The following is an 8,357-nucleotide window of genomic DNA, read 5'->3' on the forward strand; positions in this document are numbered from 1 at the left end:
AAATAAGACTCAGTATTTATTGGAAAGGAGCATCAAAGCTCATATTACATTTTTCAACACCCTGTGAAGTTCATCATAACTTATTTCATGTTGCCTAATAACCTGCATGCTTTCCCGACGAGTCGTAGTGGGAGGACCACACATGTCATTGTGTGACTCCAAGTTTACTTCAATATGATGGTTATATCAATATTTAGGCATGAAAGCATTTCCACCGACATTTCTCTCATAATTCATTTTACAGACACAAAAAGATCCCACCTTGTCTAGTGTGTTTTGTAGACATTTGGAAAGTTTACTGACACATTTTCTGTTTCTATAAGGCATGTCATTACATTTTACTTGCATAAATAGGTTGAATGGAAACCTGGTTAGTGGTGGGTTGTGTTAGATTTGCCCCAAACATAACGCTTTGTATTCAGGACAAAAGGGTAATTTCTTTGTCACATTTTTTTGCAGTATTACTTAGTGACTTGTCGCAAACAGGATGCGTGTTTGGAAATATTTTTATTTGGTGCAGGCTTCCTTTTTTTCACACTGTCATTTAGGTTAGTATTGTGGATTAACTACAATGTTGACCCATCCTCAGTTTTGTCATACCACAACCATTAAACTCTGAAACTGTTTTAAAATCCCCATTGGCCTCATGGTAAAATCCCTGAGCAGTTTCCTTCCTTTCCGGCAACTGAGTTAGAAAGGACGCCTGTATCTTGGTAGTGACTGGATGTAATCCCTGAGCAGTTTCCTTCCTTTCCGGCAACTGAGTTAGGAAGGACGCCTGTATCTTTGTAGTACCATCCAAAGCCTAATTAATATGCTCAAAGGGATATTCAGAATCTCCTTTGTTTATTTTCACACATCTATCAATCATTGAAAAACCTCCCTGGTCTTTGTGGTTGAGTCTATGCTTGAAATTCCCTACTCGATTGAGGGACCTTACAGATAGTTGTATGTGTGGGGTACAGAGATCATGTTAACCATAATTATTGAACACGGAATGAGTCCACGCAACTTATGCAATTTGTTAAGCACCTTTTTTACTCCTGAACTTATTTAAGCTTGCCATAGCAAAGAGTTTGAATACTTATTGACTCAATACATTTCAGATTTTGTTTTAAATTATATATTTTTTCATTCTACAAACAAAGTTCCACTTTGGAATTATGTGTGTAGATCAGTGACAGACAATCTCAATTTAAAACATTTACAATTCAGACTGTAACACAACAAAATGTGGAAAAAGTAAAGAGGTGTGAATACTTTCTGAAGGCACTATTCCATACCCTCAACATTCAAGCCAAAATTTGATGCAACCCATTAGCAAGTAAACGTCCATAGTGTTTTTTCAACTGAGTTGGTAGGTCCGTAACCACGTTTACAGTATTCCGGATAGTAGCTCATATCCCGCTTAAGGTCTTATTTGCTATAAGCTATTTACATGCACCTTTTGATAACCCACTTACGAGTATCCCTCTACCCATTAATAAAAATAATATTCCTCATTTAAATTCATATGGGTTAAATGGAATAGTAACTGAAATAAGGACACTCACTGTAGACCTATCACCTCTCACATGTAGTGTAATATAATATTAACTCCTGCAGAATTATGCATTTCTTGCAGTAAAATAATACAGTGAATTTTTATTTTGTCTCTGGAACAGGAGTGGAGAAATATATGATTGATTTATTTCAGCATCTTGAGAAAATGCAAATGTGCATGTAATGTGTTATCTTTGACACTTATGCAAGCAGACAGTATTTCAACCAAATAAATTATGCACCCAAGGCAAACTGAAGTATTATCAGAAACGTGTTGTATCGTTTTCTCAGCTTTTCATTTCCTTAAAACCGGTCAAACAGATGACATAATCTTTCTACTGTTTTGGAGTTATTGCATTTTTTTACTGATGGCCTGGACCCTTCACATCCTTGCTCCACGAGTGTACTGCCTATCAATTTAAGACATTATTCTGGTGAGCACTGCTTTATTTAGTATTCTAGGGAAACAAGTTATGACAGAAGAGAAGCTGCATGTAGGCCTACCAAATGTCAGAAATTATAATATGGCCTACCAAATGTTAGAAATTATGAATTAGGGGTGAAAGTAGCCTAAACCAGTCAATCAAGAACAGAGTATCAGCTAAATAAATTATGGAATTATTATGGTGGATCGAACTGCACAGGTAGCCTACTTTTTGAAGTGATTTGTTTAACAATCTGATAACCTCACACAACACCCATGATATGTGAAACTGAAAAAACAACAGTAAACGGGATAAGATGTTTACATGACACAGTATCCCATCTAAGATCAGCATATCCCAGGCATTTTATCCGGGTTTCTCATAACCAGGATACAAGCTTTTTCAGGTTATTGTAAACCGGATATGATATGTGTCCACTCAAAAACCAATACTTGAGTATCCTGAATAAAAACAGGATATTGGTGTGCATGTAAACATGGTCACTGACAAATGATTTCTGTGGGTGAAAATCCCTAATGCCTAACTATTTATAAACTAAATGTGTCAAAATAGGTAGAGAGATTTTGGGGCAATGGTTGGAGTCCGTTGATTGTATAGTGTAGTAATTATGATTTTTGGAAAACTATAATTCATCTTTAGGAATAGGCCTACACATGAATAGGCCTACATATATCAAACCCATTGCTGACAGGTGTATACAATCTAGCACACAGGCATGCAATCTCCATAGACAAACATTGTCAGAAGAATGCCCTTACTGAAGAGCTCAGTGACTTTCAATTTGGCACCGTCATAGGATGCCACCTTTCCAACAAGTCAGTTCATCAAATTTCTGCCCTGATAGAGCTGCCCTGGTCATTTGTAAGTGCTATTATTGTGAAGTGGAAACATCTAGGAGCAACAACGGCTCAGCTGGGAAGTGGTAGGCCACACAAGCTCACAGAACGGGACTGCGGAGTGCTGAAGCGCGTAGCGCGTAAAAATCGTCTGTCCTACCTGCCTGAATGCATAGTGCCATCTGTAAAGTTTGGTGGACAAGGAGTAATGGTGGGGCTGTTTTTCATCTTTCGGGCTATGCCCCTTAGTTCCAGTGAAGTGAAATCTTGACTCTACAGCATACAATGACATTGTAGACGATTCTGTGCTTCCAACTTTGTTCCAACAGTTTGTCGAAGGCCCTTTCCTGTTTCAGCATGACAGTGCCCCCGTGCACAAACCGAGGTCTATACGGAAGTGGTTTGTCGAGATCGGTGTGGAAGAACTTGATTTGCCTGCACAGAGCACTGACCTCAACCCCATCGAACATCTTTGGGATGAATTGGAACGCCGACTGCGAGCCAGGCCTAATCGCCCAACATCAGTGCTTGACCTCACTTATGCTGTTGTGGCTGAATGGAAGCAAGTCCCCACAGCAATGTTCCAACATCTAGCGGAAAGCCTTCCCAGAAGAGTGGCTGTTAGCAGCAAAGGGGGGACGAAATCTATATTAATGAGATGTTTGACGAGCAGGTGTTAACATACACTAAATGACCAAAAGTATCTGTCATGTTTATGATGGGCAGACCAATGTGTTTTTCATTTGACTACACTGACATCTAGTGGCTGAGGATGGACAACTATTCAGCAGACAGCAGACTAGATAAATGCTCAACATTGGATTTTCTTCCCTAATCACTTTTACAACGTAAACCTCTATGAACATAGTAATACTGCTACTGTATTTCAACTTGCCTCAAAAAGATTTTTAGGACTATACACGTCATATTCTATATGACTAAATAAAACTCCACTTAGGTTAAACACAGGCTGCATGAGCAAATGTTTAAGAGGAGCCTATTGCTTAATAATAGGAAAATATATAACATGTTATGGTTGATAGTGATGGAAAATGCATGTATCAGGGGAACTTTAGATGGGTAGCAACATATGCTACTTGCTACACAGTTACAGAGCATTGTTGTGTTTGTCAAGGGCCACCAACCAATTCATAGCAGGGTCCTATGGGCCCTGGTCAAAAGTATTCTGGTCAAAAGAAGTGCACTAAATTGGGAATATGGTACCATTTGGACTCCCCACTCTGAGATTGCCCTGTCTCTCTGATTCAGCTCCTTGATCTTGATCTAAAGTAGTGTCTGCCTGCTCAAGCAATATTGTGCACTCTGTCACATCACACTAGAAGCAGAGAACCCCTACGTTAGCATTACATGGTTATGTTACAGTGAAAACTGCCACTGGAGATAGAAAGTACATAATTACACAATACTGTATCTGCTCAATTATTAGTAGAGTCATGAAAATGACAGTGGAAATGTGCAAGGTATTTGTAATGATAATTGTAAGGTAATTGTACGTTTGTGGTTGTCTGTTCTGGAGAGTAGGGCTACATGTACAGTTGAAGTCGGAAGTTTACATACATTTAGGTTGGAGTCATTAAAACAAATTTTTCAACCACTCCACATATTTCTTGTTATACTATAGTTTTGGCAAGTCAGTTAGGACATCTACTTTGTGCATGAAACAAGTAATTTTTCCAACAATTGTTTACAGGCAGATTATTTCACTTATAATTCACTGTATCACAATTCCAGTAAGTTTACTGTGCCTGTCCACTAAGTTTACTGTGCCTTTATACAGCTTGGAAAATTCCAGAAAATGTCATGGCTTTAGAAGCTTCTGATAGGCTAATTGACATCATTTTAGTCAATTGGATGTGTACCTGTGGATGTATTTCAAGGCCTACCTTCAAACTCAGTGCCTCTTTGCTTGACATCATGGGAAAATCAAAAGAAATCAGCCAAGACCTCAGAAAAAAATTGTAGACCTCCACAAGTCTGGTTCATCCTTGGGAGCAATTTCCAAACACCTGAAGATATCGCGTTCATCTGTACAAACAATAGTACGCAATTATAAACACTATGGGAGCACGCAGCCATCATACCGCTCAGGAAGGAGACGCGTTCTGTCTAGTAGAGATGAATGTACTTTGGTGCAAAAGGTGCAAATCAATTCCAGAACAACAGCAAAGGACCTTGTGAAGATGCTGGAGGAAACAGGTACAAAAGTATCTATATCCACAGTAAAACGAGTCCTATATCAACATAACCTGAAGGGCCACTCAGCAAAGAAGAAGCCACTGCTCCAAAACCGCCATAAAAAAAGCCAGACTACGGTTTGCAACTAACTGCACATGGGGACAAAGATCATACTTTTTGGAGAAATGTCCTCTGGTCTGATGAAACAAAAATAGAACTGTTTGGCCATAATGACCATTGTTATGTTTGGAGGAAAAAGGGGGAGGCTTGCAAGCCGAAGAACACCATCCCAACCGTGATGCACAGGGGTGGCAGCATCATGTTGTGGGGGGTGCTTTGCTGCAGGAGGGACTGGTGCACTTCACAAAATAGATGGCATTATGAGGTAGGAAAATTATGTGTATATATGGAAGCAACATCTCAAGACATTAGTCAGGAAGTTAAAGCTTGGTCGCAAATGGGTCTTCCAAATGGACAATGACCCTAAGCATACCTCCAAAGTTGTGGCAAAATGGCTTAAGGACAACAAATTCAAGCTATTGGAGTGGCCATCACAAAGCCCTGACCTCAATCCTATAGAACATTTGTGGGCAGAACTGAAAAAGCGTGTGCGAGCTAGGAGGCCTACAAACCTGACTCAGTTACACCAGCTCTGTCAGGAGGAATGGGCCAAAATTCACCCAACTTATTGTGGCAAGCTTATGGAAGGCTACCCAAAACGTTTGACCTAAGTTAAACAATTTAAAGGCAATGCTACCAAATACTAATTGAGTGTATGTAAACTTCTGACCCACTGGGAATGTGATGAAAGAAATAAAAGCTGAAATAAATTATTCTCTGTACTATTATTCTGATATTTCACATTCTTTAAATACAGTGGTGATCTTAACTGACCTAAAACAGGGAATTTTTATTGGGATTAAATGTCAGGAATTGTGAAAAACTGAGTTTTAAATGTATTTGGCTAAGGTGTATGTAAACTTCCGACTTCAACTGTATTGGCACTTCAAGACTGAGGGCATGAATACGAACAATAATTAGTCAGTACAGTCAGTCAAAGCAGATTTTTTTTTCATGGCCTGTATTAAATAGGGCATCTCCATTTTTATAGACATGCTTGGGTGCACTTGATGACTGGCTTTCTCAATTAGTCTTTCTGCGATTCCTTGCATCCTTTCCTTGCCACCTCTCCTCACCTCAACCATATTGGAGGAGAATATCCAAGGTCCCTTCTCCAATGTGTTTTAATGAAGGAAGCTAGGAGAGGGAATTCGAAGGAAGAGGAATTGAGAAATAGCCATTGTAGTGATTTCACTGCAGTACCACCATTTTTCTTTAGATGGGTGTCTTTGCTTGAAGATGGTGCTGCATTGTGGTTGCTTAAAGTCTTCTACAGATTTTTCTGTATCTAATAATCACCTATTCTGAAAATCCCACAAATTTAGTCACTTCGACAAAAAATGAAATGCCTAAAACATCAACTTACAGTATTTGAAAGTTTATGCAACATTTATTTAAAGGCCCCATTCAATTGTGAAATATGAAAAGACATAATAAGCCAGTCTGTGGCTGCAATTTGTCTTCTGTGTCAATGAATGCTGCTGTCTGTGTTCATTTGGATTGACAGCTATCCCCAGATCCCTCAGACACAGACAGAATCCAGAGTGTTATTATACAGGGTGCAGTGAGGAGTAATTTCTCTCCAAGAAAGGAAAGCCCATGCAATTTACAGACCCAAGAGAATGCAGGACTGCAGTGCTAGAGTGCACAGTCAGTAACCAATGGAATTTTTGCTGTAGTCTGTTCAAGACATGCTCTCTTAGTGTCTTCTGTAAGAGCATCATCTTCTTAGCCACATACCATAGCACTTCATATTTCATTTTGTATGTAGGCAACAGTATCTGCCATACACACTAACTTACGGTATTGCCGATTGTTTGTCTACACACAGTTGTATTTGTACTTATTATGTATCCCCATTAACTGCTGCCAAGGCAGCAGCTACTCTTCCTGGGGTCCAGCAAAATGAAGGCAGTTAAACATTAAGTATGTGTGCCCTCAGGCCCCTACTCTACTACCACATATCTACAACACAAAATCCATGTGTATGTGTGTGTGTGTATAGTACGGAAACTCAGCAAAAAAAGAAATGTCCCTTTTTCAGGACCCTGTCTTTCAAAGAGAATTCGTAAAAATCCAAATACCTTCCCAGATCTTCATTGTAAAGGGTTTAAACACGGTTTCCCATGCTTGTTCAATGAACCATAAACAATTAATGAACATGCACCTGTGAAACGGTCGTTAAGACACTAACAGCTTACAGACGGTAGGCAATTAAGGTCACAGTTATGGAAACGTAGGACACTAAAGAGGCCTTTCCACTGACTCTGAAAAAACACCAAAAGAAAGATGCCCAAGGTCCCTGCTCATCTGCGTGAATGTGCCTTAGGCATGCTGCAAGGAGGCATGAGGACTGCAGATGTGGCCAGGGCAATAAATTGCAATGTCCGTACTGTGTGACGCCTAAGACAGCGCTACAGGGAGACAGGACGGACAGCTAATCGTTCTCGCAGTGGCAGACCACAGACCACTGCACAGGATCGGTACATCTGAACATCACACCTGCGGGACAGGTACAGGATGGCAACAAGAACTGCCTGAGTTACACCAGGAACGCACAATCCCTCCATCAGGCTGAGAGAGGCTGGACTGAGGGCTTGTAGGCCTGTTGCAAGGCAGGTCCTCACCAGACATCACCGGCAGCAACGTCGCCTATGGGCACAAACCCACCGTTGCTGGACCAGACAGGACTGGCAAAAAGTGCTCTTCACTGACAAGTCGCGGTTTTGTCTCACAAGGGGTGATGGTTGGATTCGCATTTATCGTTTTTTGTTTTGTTTTTTTGTTTCACCTTTATTTAACCAGGTAGGCTAGTTGAGAACAAGTTCTCATTTGCAACTGCAACCTGGCCAAGATAAAGCATAGCAGTTTGACACATACAACAACACAGAGTTACACATGGAATAAACAAAAAATAATTCAGTAGAAAAAAAGAAAACGAAAAGTCTATATACAGTGAGTGCAAATGAGGTAAGATAAGGGAGTTAAGACAATAAATAGGCCATGGTGGCAAAGTAATTACAATATAGCAATTAAACACTAGAATGGTAGATGAGGAGGCATGAGGACTGCAGATGTGGCCAGGGCAATAAATTGCGTTGAAGGAATGAGCGTTTCACCGAGGCCTGTACTCTGGAGCAGGATCGATTTGGAGGTGGAGGGTCCGTCATGGTCTGGAGCGGTGTGTCACAGCATCATCGGACTGAGCTTGTTGTCA

Source organism: Salvelinus namaycush, chromosome 16 (genome assembly GCF_016432855.1).
Source record: "Salvelinus namaycush isolate Seneca chromosome 16, SaNama_1.0, whole genome shotgun sequence".
Classification (NCBI taxonomy): Eukaryota; Metazoa; Chordata; class Actinopteri; order Salmoniformes; family Salmonidae; genus Salvelinus; species Salvelinus namaycush.